Source organism: Hyperolius riggenbachi, chromosome 11 (genome assembly GCF_040937935.1).
Source record: "Hyperolius riggenbachi isolate aHypRig1 chromosome 11, aHypRig1.pri, whole genome shotgun sequence".
Classification (NCBI taxonomy): Eukaryota; Metazoa; Chordata; class Amphibia; order Anura; family Hyperoliidae; genus Hyperolius; species Hyperolius riggenbachi.
In genome coordinates, this window is record NC_090656.1 from 157,507,787 (window position 1) to 157,530,830 (window position 23,044).

The window sequence follows — 23,044 nt, forward strand, 5'->3', positions numbered from 1 at the left end:
TATCTCTGCGCAGCCCCCCTAGTACCCCCCATCTCATACCGCCAGTCAGAGAGACCCTCCCCCAGGGGCGTAACTAGAAATCACTGGGTCCCCCTGCGAAAATGAGGATGGGGCCCTCCCCATAAGCACCAAATAACCGTAATGGGGCAGCGTTTCACTATAAAATAATCCTAATGCAGCAATGTTTCACTAGAAAATAATCCTAATGCAGCAATGTTTCACCAGAAATAAATCGTAAATTGGGCAGCATTTCACCAGAAATGAATCGTAAAATGGGTAGCATTTCACCAGAAATGAATCGTAAAATGGGCAGCATTTCACCATAAAATGATCGTAAAGTGGGCAGCATTTCACCATAAAATAATTGTAAAGTGAGCAGCATTTCTCTAGAAATTAATCATAAATTGAGCAGCATTTCACCAGAAATGAATCATTAATTAAGCAGCATTTCACCAGAAAATAATCGTAATGTGGGCAGCAGTCATCAGAAAATAATCATAATGTGGGCAGCAGTAATCAGAAAATAATCGTAAAGTGGGAAGCAGCCATCAGAAAATCGCAATGTGGGCAGCAGTCACCAGAAAATCATAATGTGGGCAGCAGTCACCAGAAAATCGCAATGTGGGCAGCAGTCACCAGAAAATCGCAATGTGGGCAGCAGTCACCATAAAATAATCGTAAAGTGGGCAGCAGTCACCAGAAAATAATCGTAATGTGGGCAGCAGTCATCAGAAAATAATCGTAATGTGGGCAGCAGTCATCAGAAAATAATCGTAATATGGGCAGCAGCCAGCAGTCATCAGAAAATAATTGTAACGTGGGCAGGAGTCACCAGAAAATAATCATAAAGTGGGCAGCAGTCACCAGGAAATCGCAATGTGGGCAGCAGGCACCAGAAAATCGCAATGTGGGCAGCAGTCATCAGAAAATCACAATGTGGGCAGCAGTCACCAGAAAATCGTAATGTGGGCAGCAGTCACCAGTAAATCGTAATGTGGGCAGCAGTCACCAGAAAATCATAATGTGGGCAGCAGTCACCAGAAAATCGTAATGTGGGCAGCAGTCACCAGAAAATCGTAATGTGGGCAGCAGACACCAGAAAATCGTAATGTGGGCAGCAGACACCAGAAAATCGTAATGTGGGCAGCAGACACCAGAAAATCGTAATGTGGGCAGCAGTCACCAGAAAATCGTAATGTGGGCAGCAGTCACCAGAAAATCGTAATGTGGGCAGCAGACACCAGAAAATCGTAATGTGGGCAGCAGACACCAGAAAATCGTAATGTGGGCAGCAGTCACCAGAAAATCGTAATATGGGCAGCAGTCACCAGAAAATCGTAATGTGGGCAGCAGACACCAGAAAATCGTAATGTGGGCAGCAGTCACCAGAAAATCGTAATGTGGGCAGCAGACACCAGAAAATCGTAATGTGGGCAGCAGTCACCAGAAAATCGTAATGTGGGCAGCAGACACCAGAAAATCGTAATGTGGGCAGCAGACACCAGAAAATCGTAATGTGGGCAGCAGTCACCAGAAAATCGTAATGTGGGCAGCAGACACCAGAAAATCGTAATGTGGGCAGCAGTCACCAGAAAATCGTAATGTGGGCAGCAGACACCAGAAAATCGTAATGTGGGCAGCAGTCACCAGAAAATCGTAATGTGGGCAGCAGACACCAGAAAATCGTAATGTGGGCAGCAGACACCAGAAAATCGTAATGTGGGCAGCAGTCACCAGAAAATCGTAATGTGGGCAGCAGACACCAGAAAATCGTAATGTGGGCAGCAGACACCAGAAAATCACAATGTGGGCAGCAGTCACCAGAAAATCGCAATGTGGGCAGCAGTCACCTGAAAATCGCAATGTGGGCAGCAGTCACCAGAAAATCGCAATGTGGGCAGCAGTCACCAGAAAATCGCAATGTAGGCAGCAGGCACCAGAAAATCGAAATGTGGGCAGCAGACACCAGAAAATCGCAATGTGGGCAGCAGTCACCAGAAAATCGCAAAGTGGGCAGCAGACACCAGAAAATCGCAATGTGGGCAGCAGTCACCAGAAAATCGCAATGTGGGCAGCAGTCACCAGAAAATCACAATGTGGGCAGAAGGCAGCAGAAAATCGCAATGTGGGCAGCAGTCACCAGAAAATCGCAATGTGGGCAGCAGTCACCAGAAAATCACAATGTGGGCAGCAGGCAGCAGAAAATCGTAATGTGGGCAGCAGTGACCAGAAAATCGCAATGTGGGCAGCAGACACCAGAAAATCGTGATGTGGGCAGCAAACACCAGAAAATCGCAATGTGGGCAGCAGACACCAGAAAATAGCAAAGTGGGCAGCAGACACCAGAAAATAGCAAAGTGGGCAGCAGACACTAGAGTTGGACCGAACGGTTCACCTGCGAACGGTTCCATGCGAACTTCCGTGGTTCGCGTTCGCGTCCCGCAGGCGAACTTTTGCGGAAGTTCGGTTCGCCCCATAATGCACCATGAGGGTCAACTTTGACCCTCTACATCACAGTCAGCAGGCCCAGTGTAGCCAATTAGGCTACACTAGCCCCTGGAGCCACTCCCCCCTACTAAAAGGCGGGCAGCGGCGACCATTACGGTCACTCGTGTGCCTGCATTAGTGAGAGTAGGGCGAGCTGCTGCACACTCTCTCATAGGGAAAGATTAGTTAGGCTTAGCTTGTCCCTGGCTGCATACCTGTTCTGTGAACCCACCACTGCATATCTGTACTGTGAACCCACCACTGCATACCTGTTCTGTGAACCCATCACTGCATACCTGTTCTGTGAACCCACCACTGCATACCTGTTCTGTGAACCCACCACTGCATACCTGTACTGTGAACCCACCACTGCATACCTGTTCAGTGAACCCACCACTGCATACCTGTTCTGTGAACCCACCACTGCATACCTGTTCTGTGAACCCACCACTGCATACCTGTTCTGTGAACCCACCACTGCATACCTGTACTGTGAACCCACCACTGCATACCTGTTCAGTGAACCCACCACTGCAATACCTGTTCTGTGAACCCACCACTGCATACCTGTTCTGTGAACCCACCACTGCATACCTGTTCAGTGAACCCGCCACTGCATACCTGTTCTGTTCAGTGAACCCGCCACTGTATACCTGTTCTGTTCAGTGAACCTGCCACTGCATACCTGTTCTGCTCAGTGAACCCGCCACTGTATACCTGTTCTGTTCAGTGAACCCGCCACTGCATACCTGTTCTGCTCAGTGAACCCGCCACTGTATACCTGTTCTGTTCAGTGAACCCGCCACTGCATACCTGTTCTGTTCAGTGAACCCGCCACTGTATACCTGTTCTGTTCAGTGAACCCGCCACTGCATACCTGTTCTGTTCAGTGAACCCGCCACTGGATACCTGTTCTGTTCAGTGAACAGTTTGGTGTGTCAGTGTGAAGCAGTACCTTAATTACACTACCTGATTGATGTATACACATGCAAGATGTTTTAAAGCACTTTAGGCCTGTCATTTAGCATTCAGTATGATTTCTGCCCTTAAAACGCTGCTTTGCGTCAAATCCAGATTTTTCCCGGGGACTTTTGGCGTGTATCCCACTCCGCCATGCCCCCCTCCAGGTGTTAGACCCCTTGAAACATCTTTTCCATCACTTTTGTGGCCAGCATAAATTTTTTTTTTTCAAAGTTCGCATCCCCATTGAAGTCTATTGCGGTTCGCGAACTTTAATGCGAACCGAACCTTCCGCGGAGGTTCGGCCCAACTCTAGCAGACACCAGAAAATAGCAAAGTGGACAGCAGACACCAGGAAATAGCAAAGTAGGCAGCAGACACCAGAATATAGCAAAGTAGGCAGCAGACACCAGAAAAAAATGTACCTATGAAAAAAAAACAATTCACTTACCTGACAGAAGTCTCCTCCTCTCCCGGCATCTGGCACTAGCTCCCCGACGATCCTCCTGCAGCACATCTCCCGCGCTGACAGGCAAAGTGCAGGGCTACGACAAGATGGCTCCCGTAGCCCTGTACTGGAGACACAAATAGTCTCCAGTGCAGGGCTTCGGCAGCCATCTTGCCGTAGCCCTGCTCTGCCTCCCGGGAGAGTGCGGGGCTGCAGGAAATAAGAAGTTCTACACCTGGCTGGGGGGGTCCCGCAATCGGGAGGGCGTCAGCGCTCCTCCCACACAGAGCTGGCAGCCCCGCTGCGGCAGGAGGGGGTTGTATCATACATGAGCAGGCAGCAGCTGCGCTATACCATCCGTGGCTGCCGCTGCTCAGATTTAGGAGGCACTTCCGGTCTCGTTGTGAGGGGGTGGTTCCAGACACCCGGAACACCCCCTTCCGTGCGCCAGTGCACCAGGCTACCCAGCAGGCTACCCACCTACCCACCACTGCTGCCCCCTACCCACCACTGCTACCCAGCAGGCTGCCCACCTACCCACTAGGCAATCAGGCTGCTCACCCTTCACCACCTACCCACCAGGCTATCAGCTTGACAACACTCAAATCTGCTACCGACATTGTGTATTTTGTGGTCAGATTAACTACCGATATTGTGTATTTGTGGTCAGATCTGCTACTGACATTGTGTATTTTGTGGTCAGATTAACTGCCGACATTGTGTATTTTGTGGTCAGTTTAACTACCGTCATTGTGTATTTTGTGGTCAGTTTAACTACCGATATTGTGTATTTTGTGGTGAAATCTGGTGCTGACATTGTGTATGTTCTGGTCAAATGTGCCGCAAGATTGAATGATTTTTTTCTGGTCAAATCTGCCGACATGATTGAATGTATTTTCTTGTGAAATCTGCTCACATAACGTGTAATGTCTGGTGAAATTTTCTCGCATTACGTGTATTTTATGTTGAAAGCTTCTGACATTTTGTGTATTTTCTGGAGAAAAGCTGCGCAATGATGTGAATTTTCTGGAGAAAGGTTGACTAAAACTTGGGTGCACTTTTAAATTAGCTCCGCCCTATCCGGTCATAGCCATGCCCGTTTTTCGCAGCAGCGCGCTTCGCGCGCCGCAGGTGCTGTACCTTGGGTGGGGGGTGTCTTTCAATACCTAGCACCGGGTGTCAAATGCCCTAGCTACGCCACTGCCGGGAACCCCTACTTCTTCTTTGTTTTTTTGATCCTTTCTTTTAAACATCTTAAAACACTAAATTTTGAAATTGAGACAGACTGTGGTATCACAAAATATACTACTTAGTTATAAATATCAACACTCCTCTATCACCTCAGGCAAATCTTGTGAGGAGTAGCTCACAAGGCCTTGTGTTACACGCTAACTGTAGACAAGGGTTCCGTGGCCAATAACCAGGTGCCCACACCAATGGACATGCTCAGCCTACCCCGGGACAGACCTGAATCTACCTATCAAAAAAAATTATTATTTTTTGGCAATCTGCCAAGTGGGTGGGGTTTTACCCAGAGGTGACCCTTGGCAAACTGCAAACTATTAACTAAACAATATTGAAATACCACAGTCAGTTCTCAAGATATTCAACTTTGAAACCTTTGGCAAAATGCTAACAGGTGCAAACAAGACTTAGAAGACTAACCATTACATCCCTGTTGGAATTATTGCCATAACTATAACCATTACAAAGATATTCACATTTGAACCCTTTTCTGACTTTTCTTCAATTTTGAGCTCCCGGTGCACTGGTCAATCCCCAAGTAAAATATCAAGTAAAAAGTCAATTCAAGAGGTTCAAAGTGATTTTTAAAAGAGAGGACTGCTTACAGCGCCAATTTATGTTTTGCCTCACGGAAAGGGTTTTTAAACCCTCTAACTTCGCTCACCACCGTAGTGGGTAAAATGAATTGCAGAAAAACATGAGAAAAAATTCAATAATATTTATTGAGCTACAATCCTGTTATAATAATTATCTAGGCTTGCAGAATCATAGTTTAAGGGTTAGTAATTATTAGTAAGCATGCATAAACATTTCTTTACCAAGTGTAGCAATATCACCCAAGGAAGAGGGGACTCCGTCAATCCTCCATAGGGGAAAACACCTGGCGACACAATCCATCATGTCTCTTGGTCTCAGCAAAACGTCCCGGAGTCCAGGCGTTTTCCCAACCCAATTATACTCCCTAAACCATAACACACGCAAGCGCATATTCAGTCACTGTCGTAGGCGCGTGATCACAGTACAAATCTATGATATCCGCTTTTGCGCAATACAACACAGCCGAGTGTGGACACCTCATGCTCACTGACTGGGAAAACAATGGTTTACTTAGTACGCATGCGTATCTCATGCACCATTATCCCACTGAACCCAAATAGCATCCAGAACATCTGGATAATACCCAGGTACTGAACTCCAGTATCCAGAAGCAAAGAAATATGAGAGTGAACACTAAACATACATACATACTGTACTACATTTATGTCACCTGTGTATCTCAGAAGATAAGTTGGGTGTGTATGGCTGGCAAATCACCAAATGTCCAACTGATAACAGGCCGTCTGCCAGATCCAACTAGTGGATTAATTTGCCCAACTATCATGCAGGTTGGAACATGTGTACAACTTTGTTGTTTTTGACTGCAGACATGTTGTGAAGTTTGTCATTTAGCTTGCACGCATAGAATTTAAGTGAGTTGGTTGTGGGGTGTGTGATTAGATGCTTGTCAGGTAATCAACTTGTTGCATGTTAAAGCAAATGGGTCTATTACAAAATATTCCTCCAGTTGAAAAGACTGTATAATACCTCAATCTCAAACTCAGCACAGGATGGAGGACAGAGTGGGCTTGTAGTGAGAGGGGGGAGGGTTGTTAGTCAGTGAGCCCTACACTCAGTGGGGGAGCAAAGCTACATCCTTCACATATAACAACCCCCCTCCCCCAGTAAATAAAGTAAGTAAATAAAGACAGTTTCTTAGGAATAGATACAGTTAAGGTGCGTACAGTACACACACACTACTATAGAGAGCGACGGGTCCGTCAGGCCCTCCCGCTGGGGTGGACGTTCTCCCGACAGTAGTGCGTGTGTACAGTCTGTCTGCAGACAGACTGTTTCTGAACGATCCACTCAGCGGATAGTAGTGCGTGTGTACGCACCTTTAGGTTACTGAAGTTGTTTATCAACTCAAGCTAGGATTGAGTGTAAATTTGTTCTTTAAAAAAACAAACAAAAAACCCTGCATGTACTTTAATCTTTGAAAGCATTTAGCAGCCCCCCTGGCCCTTAGTGTGTCCTATTAGATCTTGGAATCCCACCTATAACATCTTTCCCCTATACTAACTCAGAGCTCTCTTTTGGGGTCTCTGTCAAGTTGCATGATAAAGCTTCTTATACCCTGTTTGCCTGTATAACCTTGTTTTATTGTCCAGCGCTGCGTAATATGTTGGCTTTATAAATACAATAAATAATAATATTCTCTATCAGCTGAAACAATTGCTCCCCTGCTTCATGCTGGCTATTCTGATTGCACCGTATAGTATATAGACTGTTTCCTGCATTTAAGGCGCTACTGTATATACTCATCACGGAGCACTGTTATGTACAGGGTTGCTCAGCAGGACCCCGAATGCGAAGTTCCCCCGAAAAATTCGGGTGTTTTTTAGGTTTGCCGCATGCGAACCCAAACCCGAATGCTGCGATTCCGAGCCGAACCCGAATGCGAAGCCTGCCGAATGTGCGCGCTCGAATTCGGCCGGAAGGAGCTGGGGGTTCGGTTTCGGCTTCGGGATTTGGGGATGACGTGATTGGGCCAATCAGAAGTCCTCCTGCAGAGGACCTGGCAACCCTGGCAACCAATCAGAGGAGAAGAGCCTGGCCCTCCCCTCCTGTATATAAGGCGGCGGCCATTTTGCGGAGCCACGCACTTGTGTGACTGCTGCTGGTACTGAGAGATTCTCCAGTGCTGTGCTGTGTCTGAGCAAGTGCTTTTCACTGCTAAACCTAGCGTTTTGCTTCCTAAACACCTCCTAAACACATGTATTGTTGTCTTATATAGTTAGCTAGTATTTTGATTGTTTTTAGTCAGCTAGTGTATAGCGTATACTGTGCTAGGCTAGTGTTAGTCTGTGAGCAGGCTAGGCCTGCTAGCCTAGGTAGCCTTAGCCTACTACTAGCTTAGGTAGGTTAGGGATTCTAGTTAGTTGTGTACTAGTAGTACTAGTTTAGTTAATTATTACTGCTGTAGTCTGTTACTTTATTAGTTTCAGTACTGTGTTAGTTAGTTACTGACTGTGACAGGTCACCACCAGCATCCATTTTGAGTGACCTGACCTGTGACTGTCTGTCACCTCACCTGCCCGAGCCTATTGATTGATTGCGTCTGACCATGTGTGACCGTTTGTAATTGTCACCAACTGTCTGCCACACGACTTACTTGTAGCGTATTACGCTAGGTGTTTCTTAGTTACCTGCGTGCGTGCATGCATACTACTAGTGTCTACTACTATACTAGTAGTCTACTAGTACCCGTTCACTTATATTTTTTTTTCACTTTTACTGTGTGATTTTATTATCATCCGTAGTGTGTGTAATAAATAAGAGTTACAACACATACAGGCCACCACCACCAGCATCCGTTGTGAGTGACCTGACCTGTGACTGTCTGTCACCTCACCTGCCCGAGCCTATTGGTTGATTGCGTCTGACCGTGTGTGACCGTTTTTAATTGTCACCGACTGTCTGCCGCGCGACTTACTTGTAGCGTAGTACGCTAGGTGTTTCTTAGTTACCTGCGTGCGTACTACTACTGCCTACTACTACTACTAATCACCACCAAGTCACCACCAACACAGACTTTATTAAAGTTTACACCCTTTCCCGCCCTCTTCTACTTATTTTTTTTTTACTGTATTTGTATAGTGCACAATGACTGGCAGAGGTAGAGGTAGAGGGCGAGGCACCACCAGGAGAGGAAGCGCCATTGCAGGAGCCACTGCCAGCAGCAGCAGGTTTGGGACTGGTGCGCCGCCAGCCACTGACCACATGGAGGAGGGAGCAGAGGCGCAACAGCAGCGTGTTGCGCCCATCTTTGAGACGGGTCGTCGCCCACGGCCCATTGGGGAGAGTCAGGTGCAGGCTGTGGTGGAAATGATGGCGGGGCAGGAAGCCACCTTTTCCAGCCAGGCCTCCAGCACCAGTGAGACTAGTGCCACCAGCACCAGCACTCCTGTCCGCAGCAGGCCTCCACCAGCGCTTGAGGCCATGGTCACGGTGACCCCATCGACCAGCCTGCCCTCAATGAGCACGCTCTTCTCCCCTGAGACTATGACCATGCACAGGGATGTTTTGGAGAAGTATGAGTTGGAGATGATGGAGTCATCCAAGGAGGAGGAGGAGGAGTTTGAGGTGCAGAAGTTTGTTGTTGGCGCTGAGGAGGAGGGGCGTGATGCAGGGGATGTTGGGGTAGAGGAGTTGGTTGAGTCGGGCTCACAGGATTTGTTTGGGGTTGATGATGATGACTTGATAGATCCTCTCTATGTGCCACCAGTACCACCAGCACAGTTGGTTGAAGGCAGCTCGTCATCGGAGAAGGAGGCGTCTCTGGCGCAGAGGCGCGGCAGCAGCAAGGCAGCCAGCACAGGGCGTGGAAGGCAGGAGCCACAGCCTGCTGCTTCAGTCGCTACCACCACCTGCAGCAAACCTCTAACTACAACCAAAAAGGTACAATCCTCCAAGGGCACCCAAAAACCCCAGCCCTCAAGCTCAAAGAGCAGGTTGAAGTCCCCAGTCTGGCGGTACTTCACCAAGTGCCCAGTGGACCCGACCAGTGCAATTTGCAACAGTTGCAATCTCAGTCTCAGCAGAGGTCGCGATATCCACAAATAGAGTACCTCGTGCCTGCAGACCCACTTACAGAGCAGACATTTTGAGGACTTTAATGAGTTGGAGAAGCTTATGCAAAGTGATGCAGACAGTGGTCAGAGCCAGACAGCCACTGCACAGATTTCAGCAGCAGCAGCAGCCGACCCTCCTGCCCATCCAGCAGCAGCCCCTCCTGCCCATCCAGCAGCAGCAGGAGCACAGCAGCAACTCACTCCCACCCCCACCCCCACCCCCGGCAGCCAGTCCTCAGTGGCCTCATCAGCTCCCTGCACAGTGGCCTCCTCATCCTCCCGTGCAGGCAAACGCCGCCAGACCCTGCTCAGCGAAGCATTCCCCGGTGTGACCAAGCTGCTGCCTCCCGCCCACAGGCGCATCCGGTTGCTGAACTGGTTGCTTGCCCGGGCCATGTGCTCCCAGCTCCTGCCATATTCCTTTGTGCAGGAGGGGAGTGACATCAGAGCGCTGCTGCAGGTTGGGAGTGGCAAGTCCCCAGCCGCCACTATTTCTCCAGCAGGGCGATCCCAGCACTGCACCGCTCTGCCATGGAGAACGTGGGCCGCGCGCTGGATCACACTGTCAGTGCGCGGATCCACATAACCATGGATTCCTGGAGCAGCCGGTTTGGGACAGAGTGTTATCTGTCCTTTACGGCCCACTGGGTCAGCCTGGTGGAAAGCCCGAGCGAGGAAGCAGCAGGTCCATCCTCGGGCACAGCAGCACCAGTCGCCCACTACGTGGTGCCACCGCGCGGGGTCAGGGGAGAAGCAGCAGCTCCCACCGCCAAGCGATCCCGTCTCTCCAGCAGCGTGAAGGCCCGCCACTGCCAAGCGCTGCTGGAGATAAAAAGCCTGGGGAAACACTCCTTGATGGCAACTAACGTGCTCCGGTACCTCAGGGAGCAGGAGAGGACGTGGCTGACCCCCAGAGGCCTCACTGTGGGATTGGTGGTGTCCGACAATGCCGCCAACCTGCTGTCTGCCATTAGCAGTGGAGACTTGCTCCACGTCCCTTGCTTGGCCCACGTCCTGAACCTGGTGGTGCAAAAGTTCATGCGCACCTACCTGGGGATGGAGGAGCTGTTAGAAGCGGCGCAGAAAATTGTGCGCACTTTCCGCCGCTCAGCAGCTGCCGCAGCAAAACTGGCAGACATCCAGCAGCAGGAGGGCCTGCCACGACACCGCCTCATCATAGATGTGCCAACTCGCTGGAACTCCACCCCGGCGATGTTGGAGTGGCTGGTTGAGCAGAGGAGGGCTGTCAACCGGTACATCTATAATGCCACTGTCACCGGCACCGGCAGCAGAAGCAGCACCACACTCCAGCTCCTCACCAACGCGCAATGGGGGCAGATGCAGCAGGTCTGCTTGGTGTTGGCTCCCTTCCTGCAGGGAACCAACCTGGTGAGTGAACAACGGGCATCCCTCTGCCAGTGGGTGCCCTTTGTTTGTCTGCTGGACAGGGCACTTGGCAATTTGGTGGATTTGGGAGAGGAGGCCCTGAAGCAGCTGGAACAGCAGCCGCCTGTGCAGTCCACTGCTCCGCAGGTATTTGAGTCCCTGGAGGAGGAGGAGAAGTTGGAGGTGCTGGGCGTTGCTGCTGGGGGGGGAACATCGGAGCGCAGCAGCAGTGGTGCGAGGGTGGAGAGAGGAGGAAGAGTCTCAGGGGCAAGAGGAGGAGGAGGAGGACGCTGACCCTGATGTCTTTGTTGGACGGTCCACCCTGTTCCCCATTGCAGCGCACATGCTGCGCTGCCTGCGCACAGACCGCAGGGTCAAGCGGATGCATGCGAGAAGGATGCCTGCATCAGCATGATCCTGGACCCACGGTTGAGGGGGAGGTGGGATCAGTTTCTGCCTGCCAGAGACCGTGAGCAGCGAGCAAGGGAGTTGCAGGAGATCCTTGTTCGGCGACTGGAGGAAGCCTTCCCCCCGCCTTCCACTCCCTCTGTCCCTGTCCAGCAGCCAGCAGCACAGCAGCAGGTGCCTGCGGCCAGCAGCAGCGTCAGGCGCCCAGGAGACCTGCTGTCATTGACGCAGGTGTTCTACATGAAGGTACAGCAGCCGAGAGAGGAGGTGCGGGCAGCAGCCACCTTCGGTGAGAGTCACAGCCAGCGCATGATCCGGATGGTAGCCGACTACATGGGGTCCTTCAGTGGGCTTGACACCGGCAGCGAAGAGCCTGTGGACCCCATGGAGTACTGGGTGGAGCGCTTGCACATCTGGAGGGAGCTTGCGCAGTACGCCCTGGAGGTATTGTCTTGCCCCCCTTCCAGCGTGCTGTCTGAGAGGTGCTTCAGTGCGGCCAGTGGCGTGGTCACCGAGAAGCACTCTCGTCTGTCCACAGAGGGCGTGGACAGACTGACATTTTTGAAGGCCTGGATAGAAGGCACGTTCCTGGCACCTGTTGTCGGCGAAAGGAGGACATGAGGTGCCTGCCTGGGAATTACAATACATTGCCTGCTGCCTGCCATACGTGACGACTCCTCCTCCTCCTGCTGGCCTGCTGCATTGATTTACCTGTGAATTTATTTATGTATTTATTTATTGTATTTCTACCTGACTCCTGCTGCTGCTGCTGGCCTGCTGCATTCATTTACGGTTACCTATGAATTTATTTATGTATTTATTTATTGTATTTCTACCGGACTCCTCCTGCTGCTGCTGGCCTGCTGCATAGATTTACCTATGAATTTATTTATGTATTTATTTATTGTATTTCTACCGGACTCCTCCTGCTGCTGCTGGCCTGCTGCATTGATTTACGGTTACCTATGAATTTATTTATGTATTTATTTATTGTATTTCTACCGGACTCCTGCTGCTGCTGCTGGCCTGCTGCATTGATTTACCTATGAATTTATTTATGTATTTATTTATTGTATTTCTACCGGACTCCCCCTGCTGCTGCTGGCCTGCTGCATTGATTTACGGTTACCTATGAATTTATTTATGTATTTATTTATTGTATTTCTACTGGACTCCTCCTGCTGCTGCTGGCCTGCTGCATTGATTTACCTATGAATTTATTTATTGTATTTCTACCGGACTCCTCCTACTGCTGCTGTTGTATTTATCCTGCTGCTGTCAGTGGTCCCACTGCCAGGGTCCACACTATGCATTGACTCCGCCCATTGGAGTTCAGTGTGTGTGTGGCTGCCGAGGAGAGTGGACCTCTCCTGCTGAGCTCCAGCAGATCCAGTTGCTGGATCCCCCCCTAATAATTTATTTAATGTCCTAACTAGAGGCGATGTGCCTGGATATATGTATTTTTATTCTTATCATTGACCCCTGTGGCTAGGGTCTAATTCAGTGCACTCCCTCCTTCCCCTGTATGTTTGTCAGCATGCACACAGCTTATGCTGGTGTATGCGCATGGTGCACATGGACACATAACGTTAGCTCCCTTGTGCGATTGGTAAGATGCACTGTCTTTCCCAGGAGAGGAAGTTAGGATGTGTGCTCCTAATCCATTGATAGGTTTGATGCAATGAATGTGTTTGCATGTCTGCACTATGCATGTTACAGGGCCAGAGTTAGGACACCTATGTTTACCTGGGTACTTCTACGCAGTATAGGTGACTAAGCATAAGAATGCATTCTTCTGTGAACTAAAACCCTGGCTTTTAATTTAGCTGTAGGGACAACAGTTGTGCGTGGATGAGAGAATCTGTGAATGCATTTGTTTGAACATTTGCATGTGAGAGTGCGAAGGGTTAATTGATTTTTGCTGTTTCTAGCCACACCCCCTTCAGCACCTCCCTTTCCCTAATAATTTATTTAATGTCCTAACTAGAGGCGATGTGCCTGGATATATGTATTTTTATGCCAAGGAGAGTGGACCTCTCCTGCTGAGCTCCAGCAGATCCAGTTGCTGGAGGGAATTCTTGGAGTTTCCTGCTTGTGATCTGGGACCCTGTCAAGGCCGAGTCGGTGAGGAAGGGAGAAGGACTTCATTGGAAGGGTTTGGGCTCCCCTGAGCTGAAAGGCTCTAGGGGGGCCTGGGCCAAGAGAAGCATCCCTGTCCTCTACAATGAAGGCTCATGAAGCTAGTGGCAGTGGTTTTTCAGTCAGTGAAACCGTAAGTAAAGTGGTTGAGTGGCATCAAAAGGTGAAGAAATCTAAGGATACATTAAGGGATTTGCAATTTGAACTTAAGAAGTGCATAAACAAATATGGTCAATCGTGGAAGCCAGCCTTTTTGAGGACAAATCCACAGTTGGTTAAGCTTAAGTCTCAAATAGATGAACAAAGTACCTTACTAGCGAAGCTAGAAGAAGAAGGCGGTATGTTCTCAGAGGGTTTAAAATGTCAGAAAAGATTTGAAAAAATGAAAGAAGAGAAAGTAAAGGAAGTCATTGAAGGGGAAAAGAAGGAAGATGAGAGTGCTTTGAGACAGGTTGTACAGCCAGGAGAAACTCTGGTATCTACAATGACTCAGCAAAAAGCAGCAAGTTCTATGGGAACTGAGGCAGCCTCTCATGTGACTGAAACAGACAACAGTTTTTTTTCAGCCTGTTCAGAGTCCAATGAATAGGTCACAGTTTATGAATAATATTCCTTTTCAATATGTATCAAGTATGCAAAGTGTTCCTAGTCCTTATCAGACTTTTTCTGGAAATTTAAATAGGAACTTTTCAAATGCACAGTATATGCAAAACCATATGAATTTTTCTAACATGCAGAATTTTCCTTTTTCCCAGCCTTCTCCTCTTTTTCCTTATGTATCCCAGAACATTAACCCTAATGTTAATTACCCTAATGTGGTTAATCCCTTCCCAGTTTGTGTCATCCCCTGTTATGTTATTTAATGATGAACATTTTTTTTTCCCAGGAAAAAGTAGCCTTGTGTTGCAGCCTTCCCCAAAGGCTGATTTGCACAGGAATAATGGAGCTGGAGAAGCTTCTGTGGTGTTATCTCAACCCCAGCAGGGTGTAGAAGCTTTTGGAGCAACTGGTGTTGTAGGGGAGGATTCTGGAGTGGCGTTTCGGCGCTCACAGGGCTTGCCCCTTTCCAAAATGGCGGCGGAGGCGGCGGGCAGTGGAGAAAGAGGAACCGGAAGTGAGGCCGGATTCACTTCCGGTTGTGCGGCGGGGACAGAAGGCGATAATCGCGGCAATCAGAGCGGAGCCAGCGGCGGTAATGCGGTGGTTTGCAAGCCTGGGGGAGCAGGCATAAGTGAGAGAGTGCCTGAAGCCCCAGATTGTATTAAAGAAAAAGCAAAAGAAGGCGGAAGGGATGGGGATGCTGAAAAAGGTAAGGCAGTGGCATTTGAGGCTGCAGCCAAAGTTTTTTTTAAAGAAAAATTTTAAAAATAAGAATGGTGAGGAGAATATGGAGGTATCAGAGCAAGGTAAAGGGGTGGTATGAGGAATCAGGTGCAAGCAAGCAAAAGAAGGAATGGATCAGGTTGGAGAAGGGAAGAAAAGATTATTGGGGACAGGGGGGAAGGATGGAGGTGAAAACGTGGAAAATAATAAGGATAATGACAATATATCAGTGGGGAATAAGCAACAGGTTGTGCAAAGTGTACAGAATGTGGTAGCAGAACCAAAAGTTGGAGAAAGTGTATCTTACGCTCAAATGTTGGAGAAAAAAGTTGATGTTGGTGAAGCTGTTACCAGAAATGATGAGTATGGTATGTCAGCCAGGAATCACAGGAATCTAGTGCGAGTTTGTATTAAGAATAATGATGGTATAACATATACTCATAAAACTTTTATACAATTACTGTTGAAAATAGGTTTCAAGGCGGTGGATTTCTATGCCATTTTGGCTCCTGAAAACCCCCCTTCTTTTTTCGATGTTAGCTTCTTGTCCCCGATTGGTCTGGACACTTTCTGGGAAAAATATGAGGCTTCCTGGAAGAGGAGTGAGGAGTGGAAAGGGCTGTTTCCCCAGACTGTGTCCAGGCAGTCGTTGGACAGGAAGATAACGATCGTGGTCCCGAATGAATCCATACCTGTGCATGATTTATTAGTATGGCTTAAAAACTATGGAGTCCCATTGACGGCTCCAAAAAAGGTCATGGATGAGTTCGGGATCTGGGGGGTGGTTGGGAGCTAATGGTAAGATTGGACAGAGTGGGGAATGTTGTAAAGCATATCCCCTCATCTGTTTTCATCGGTAGAGACAGGGTGAAGTTTTTTTATCAGGGACAGCCTCGGGTATGTCACAAATGTGGATCACGTAGCCATTACAGCATATCTTGTAAAGAACTTAAATGCTCAAGGTGTCATGCTCTAGGTCATTTGGCGAAGGATTGCAAGGATATCAGATGTAGCATTTGTTTAAAAATAGGCCATCCCTATTCACAGTGTCCAGAATCTTTGTCTAATATGGGGGAAGAGATTCATAAAGAAATTGAGAAAATTTTAAAAGAGAATGAAGCTGAGGTTGTCCCTGATGGAGAGCCGTCACAGTCGGAATCCGCCGTCTTGAAACCCCAGTCTATCATTCTCCCCTTTTTGTCAGTTTTGAAATCAGCAATTCCGGCCCCTCGTCCGCCTTCCTTAATGATTGTAGGTGTCAAGCATTCTGAGACACCTAAAGGGGAAGGAACGGAGCATGTATTTAAGATTGATGATCTTAATAAAGAGAAAAATATATTTTCTGTTTCCAAGGGGGATGATTCATTGAAGGAGAATAATGTTGGAAATAAAGAAGAAGGTGAAAAGGTTTTGGAAAAGAAAAATATGGTTAAAAAACCTGAAATTGCAGGTGGGAAAAAAAATCCAGAGAAAAGAGTAAATTTAAACAGAAAGTGGTGGAAAGAAAAGAGAGGGAGGAATCGGGGTTTACTACAGTAATGAGTAAAAGAGAAAGGAGGAGAATGTTGTCAGAAAATAAATCAAAAGAGAAATTGGAGGAGGTTAGAAGGAGTAAAAATATTGCCACAGATAATAAATATGTAGCCTTATCTGATCATAGTGATAAGGAAGAGGTGGATTCCTTAGCTGAGAACATGGAGTTATCTTCTTCTAGGGAAGAAGGAAATTCAGGTTAAGAAAGGGTAAGCAATCTTTCATTTATCCTGATGGAGCCCCCCCCCCCCCCCTTTGAAACTAGCAACCATTAATGTTGCTAATATAAGATCTGTAAGTGCTCGTAGGGAAGCCATATTTTTTCTCGGTCAGATTGATGCCGACATTTTGTTTTTTGCAAGAGACCAGGCTTCAAACGTTGTCAGACATTACTGAAGTCAAGAGGGATTGGCACTTTGGTCCCTCTTATTGGTCTCTTGCGGCTGAGCCTTACACTGGGGTGGCGGTCCTTTTTAAGACCGACATGGTAACTTTCCGGCGGGTAAGTGAAGTTGAGATGGGGCGATGTTTGGTTATGGACGTCTCTGTGAGGGGGCAGGACTTGAGGTTGATCAACATTTATGGATCTCAGTCTGAGAGGGAGAGGAAGAGCCTCTTCACAGAGATCAAGCCATTCCTATTTACAGCCCAGGAGGTGGTCTTTGGTGGTGATTTCAATACCATAGTTAGGCTTAAGGACAGGAGAGGTGCCAAGACCCGCCTGGGCTATGATAGTAATTTTTTGAATAGTATGGTCAGGGATGCTGGTCTGGTGGATGTGCATATAAAGCACACCCCAGATGACACAGGGTTCACGTATTTCTGTGGAGAGCGTAGGAGTAGGATAGATAGGTTTTTTGTTAAGGAGAGCTCTGCTACCTCATCTCCAGGGGTGCAGGTGGTGGAGTTCTCTGATCACTGTATTCTGTCTATGATGTTGAATGTTTCAGAGGTTCCTCCTAAGGGAAGGGGTATTTGGAGATTAAATTCGTTGCTATTGAAAGAGGAAAGTGTAAGACAATCTTTCAGGGATTTTTTTCAGGCACAGGTTACTTTGCTGGACTGTTGTGACAGTAGGTCTGAGTGGTGGGAGATGGTTAAAAAACGGGCAGTAGGTCTTTTCCAGAACCTAGCAAAAACAAGAGCTTTTGGTAAATACGTTACCTACCAACGTCTGAGGCGGAAACTGGAAATCACTGTCTCGGGGGATGGTGATCCTGTGGAGATCAAAAGGATCAAGGATTTGTTGCGCAAAAGTCGGTATGATCGGCATACTTCTTTGCTTCTAGAGAGGGACTATGGTAAAAATCGCTCGCCAGACCCTTACCAGAACTGCAAACAGAGTGTAGCAGTTAAGATCATTTATGGTCTCAAAGATAGTACAGGTTCTCTGGTGAAGTCCAGAGCAGGGATCCTGGAAATTGTGAGATCCTTTTATGCAGAACTTTTGGGTAGCAGATCCCTTGATGAAACAGTGATGGAATCTTTTTTGTGTGATATTCCAGGACTGGTAAATTTAGATGTTCCTCTTGTGTTTTTGACGAAAAGAATTTCTGCTGAAGAAGTGGTGAAAGCCATAGAGCATCTTGCTATAAAAAAGACTCCAGGGCCAGATGGCTTGACGGCCGAATTTTATAAGGTTTTCAAGGACATTTTGGCTCCTGAATTGGCAAAGGTTTACAATCGCAGTCTTGCAGAGGATGAGCTTCCTCCCTCTATGAGAGAATCAGCAGTCATTCTTTTGTCAAAGGGTAAAGATTCTTCAATGATTGAGAATTGGCGGCCCATCAGCCGATTGAGCCAGGTGGCAAATGTGGTACTTTCTCGCCAGCAGCACTGTTCTGTCCAGGGGAGAAGTACTCTTTCAGCCGTATTAACGGTCCGGGAGTTTCTGGAGAGATGCAGAGCTGCTGGTTGGGGGAAGTACTTACTGGCGTTGGATCAGGCTAAGGCTTTTGATCGTGTCAATCATGAGTACCTGTGGATGCTCCTTAATAAGTATGGTCTGCCGGGGAGGTTTATTAATTGGCTTAAAGTTTTGTATAAAGGTGCTGAAAGTTTTCCACTTGTTAATGGTTGGGTTGGACAAACCTTTGAGGTTAGATCTGGGGTGCGGCAGGGGTGTCCTTTGAGTCCCCTGCTATATGCTTTCGCCATTGATCCTTTCATAAGAAGGATTGAGGGTGGAGCGTTGTGTGGGGTGCCGTCGGGCATTGCTGGTGTACCTCCTCTCAGGATTGTGGCCTATGCTGATGATGTGACTGTGGTGATCTCTGGACAGGAGGAGGCAGAAGGCGTTTGTGCGGAGGTTGCCCGTTACTCATTAGCATCAGGTTCCAAGATCAATCAGGATAAGTGTGAGGCTTTCTGGATGGGTAAGGAAAATGCGAACTTCTTGCTTCCGGTCTCTTTTCCGGCACCAAATGAAAAGATTAAAATACTCGGCATAGAATTCGGCCCAGGTGATTATGGTCACCAAAATTGGGAAAGCAGACTAAGATGTGCTGAGGTTAAGGTGGTCCGATGGAAAGGTTGGCGATTGACTTTCAGGGAAAGGATTGACATAGTCAAAACTTATTTGATTCCAATTATGTTATATGTCAGTTTTGTCTGTATTTTGCCAGTGTCTCTTCACACAAGGATCTACAGCTTGTTTTTCCAAATGCTTTGGGTAAATAAGATGAACCACGTTAAGAGGAATATCACTTATCGATCAAGGCAGAAGGGTGGCCTAGGAATGGTCAACCCAGTGGTTTTCTTTTCTCTGTTATTTATTAAAAACAACTTTGGTAAGATGTATGCAGAGGAACTGCCTGGATGGATGGGTATTTTCCAGTCCTGGTTTAAACCTTTTTTCAGGCGGCGGGAAGAAGGAGGTTTGGTGAAAAGACTGAGAGCCAGTACTGACTATCTTCCGGCCTACGTTGCACCGTGTCTGAAAGTATTCCGCCAATGGGAACTGACGAAAGAGGATATTATTTCGATCCCTAGGAAATTCCTGGTGGAGAGAGTAGTTGAGACCTTTTTTCAAGACCCATTGGCCCTGAGAGATTGCCCAAGCCCAATTATGGAGGAGGGTTTGCGCTTGCTATGTTCTCCTAGGATTCCTAACAAATTCAGGGATTTGGCTTGGCTTTCCTTTCATGGCAGACTCTTTGTTAGAGGAAATTTAAAGTTCATAGGAGATCGGGATCGTGGTTGTCCTCATGAGGAGTGTGGAGGCGTGGAGGAGACCATGGACCATTTTCTGTTGAACTGTTCCTTTAAGAAAGAAGTACACAAACAGGTGGGTAGGGCTTTAGGTATTCCTTTCCTTAAGCGGCTCAGTTACGCGGAGTGGACATATGGTGCATTCAATAACCGGGTATCATTTAATTTGGACACGTTATTTTTAGTTAGCTTAGTAATTCGGTATTACACTTGGAATGCACGGTGTCAAATTACGATTCATCAGAAAGTCCTCCCTGTCCAGGTGGTGGTGCATGGCATTATTGGTGAGGTTGGGAAAATTCGGGGTCTTGAGGAGAAGAGGTTGAGTCGGGAGGAATGGCGTCTGTATTGGCAGAACATCAGACCTCCTTGATTTGGCCAAATCTCCTCGTGGTAAGCTTCCTATTTCTTTTTCACTTAGTTAGAAACTCAAATTTGAGGAATGGCTTGCAAACATAGGAGGAGTGAGATTGCTTAGTCTTTCTTACTGATATATGTAAATAATGTAAATAGTGTATAGTGTATATAATGTGTTATGATATTGAAGTTAAATAACTGAGATTTAAGTTATTTTGGTTCTCGAGTTTTCCCTTTTTCAGGAAAAATGGACTTGATATGGACTGAATATTAAGTTATTTGAGGCAAGAGGCCTAATGTTTGTTTTTGTTTGTCAAAAGAAAGATGAAGACCAGCACCATCCAGTATAACTTGCTCTTTAAAATTTATTGACAAGACATCTTGACATACAAAACGACGTTTCGGAGGATGATCCTCCTTTCTCAAGTTCCTGTCAGTGACACTGACAGGAACTTGAGAAAGGAGGCTCATCCTCCGAAGCGTCGTTTTATATGTCAAGATGCCTTGTCAATAAATTTTAAAGAGCAAGTTATACTGGATGGTGCCGGTCTTCATCTTTCCTTTGACGAATAGGGCCCGGAAATGCTGCTGGACCTTTTGACCTGGCACATCAATTTGCAAACGTAGGGGAGTGCTGTCTGCTACAAAGTTACCAGTTTGTTTTTGTTTGGTTTTTGTTTTTGTATGGGTTTGTTATTGTATTTATTTTGGTTACTTTCATACTTTTGTATAAAATAAGCAGTGGTATTCTTTAATAAAGAATTACTATGCATTGCCTTCTGCCAGTGCCACACGTCACTCCTCCTCCTACTGCTGCTGTTGTATTTATCCTGCTGCTGTCAGTGGTCCCACTGCCAGGGTCCACACTATGCATTGCCTTCTGCCAGTGCCACACGTCACTCTACCTCCTCCTCCTGATGCTGTTGTATTTATCCTGCTGCTGTCAGTGGTCCCACCGCCAGAGTCCACACTATGCATTGCCTGCTGTCAGTGCCACACGTCACTCCTCCTCCTCCTGCTGCTGTTGTATTTATCCTGCTGCTGTCAGTGGTCCCACCGCCAGGGTCCACACAATGCATTGCCTGCTGCCCGTGCCACACGTCACTCCACCTCCTCCTCCTGCTGCTGTTGTATTTATCCTGCTGCTGTCAGTGGTCCCACCGCCAGAGTCCACACTATGCATTGCCTGCTGTCAGTGCCACATGTCACTCCTCCTCCTACTGCTGCTGCTGTTGTATTTATCCTGCTGCTGTCAGTGGTCCCACTGCCAGGGTCCACACTATGCATTGCCTGCTGTCAGTGCCACACGTCACTCCTCCTCCTACTGCTGCTGTTGTATTTATCCTGCTGCTGTCAGTGGTCCCACCGCCAGAGTCCACACTATGCATTGCCTGCTGTCAGTGCCACACGTCACTCCTCCTCCTACTGCTGCTGTTGTATTTATCCTGCTGCTGTCAGTGGTCCCACTGCCAGAGTCCACACTATGCATTGCCTTCTGCCAGTGCCACACGTCACTCCTCCTCCTACTGCTGCTGTTGTATTTATCCTGCTGCTGTCAGTGGTCCCACTGCCAGGGTCCACACTATGCATTGCCTGCTGCCAGTGCCACACGTCACTCCACCTCCTCCTCCTGCTGCTGTTGTATTTATCCTGCTGCTGTCAGTGGACCCACCGCCAGAGTCCACACTATGCATTGCCTGCTGTCAGTGCCACACGCCACTCCTCCTACTGCTGCTGCTGCTGTTGTATTTATCCTGCTGCTGTCAGTGGTCCCACCGCCAGAGTCCACACTATGCATTGCCTGCTGTCAGTGCCACACGTCACTCCTCCTCCTACTGCTGCTGTTGTATTTTTCCTGCTACTGTCAGTGGTCCCACCGCCAGAGTCCACACTATGCATTGCCTGCTGTCAGTGCCACATGTCACTCCTCCTCCTACTGCTGCTGTTGTATTTATCCTACTGCTGTCAGTGGTCCCACCGCCAGGGTCCACACAATGCATTGCCTGCTGCCAGTGCCACACGTCACTCCACCTCCTCCTGCTGCTGCTGTTGGATTTATCCTGCTGCTGTCAGTGGTCCCACCGCCAGAGTCCACACTATGCATTGCCTGCTGTCAGTGCCACACGTCACTCCTCCTCCTACTGCTGCTGCTGTATTTATCCTACTGCTGTCAGTGGTCCCACCGCCAGGGTCCACACAATGCATTGCCTGCTGCCAGTGCCACACGTCACGTTTTTAGTTTTGTTTTTTTAAGTACACCTATTTCAATGTGAATTCCCTTTAAAAAAACACACACAAAAAAACCCTGAATTCACGAATACGAATTTTTACCGAATTTTGAGGCGTAACCTCGAACCGAATATGAACTCGAACCGAATTTCGTGGTCGAAGGCGAATTCGAATGTCATGCGGACCCAAATTCGAATGTACCCGAACCGAATTTTGGTACATCTGAGCATGCCTGGTTATGTATACAGTAGGTATGGCAAACGCCTGGAAATGCTTTGGGTCTGATAAGTGGAACCCCAACCCCACCCCCCCACACACACACCTTACAGGGTGTAATTTTGAAGATACACAAATTTAACCCACACGTGTGGAGCAAATATTAGTGCATTTGTTCATAATTCCATATTAATTCTGCGATCATTGCTAGATGGAGGAAATTATCCCCTCTACTTCATCCCATATCCCGCCACTTGTAGATAAAAGAAGAGTACAGGATGGAGAGGTGAGAATGCAGATGGCCTTACTTACGGTGACCATACATCCCGCTTTACCTGGGACAGGTCCCGGATTCAGGGTCCCCTGTCCCAGGCTGCATAAGGTCCCGGGAAACGTCCCGCTTTTAGCTCGGGACTCTGGCCACCTTACTATT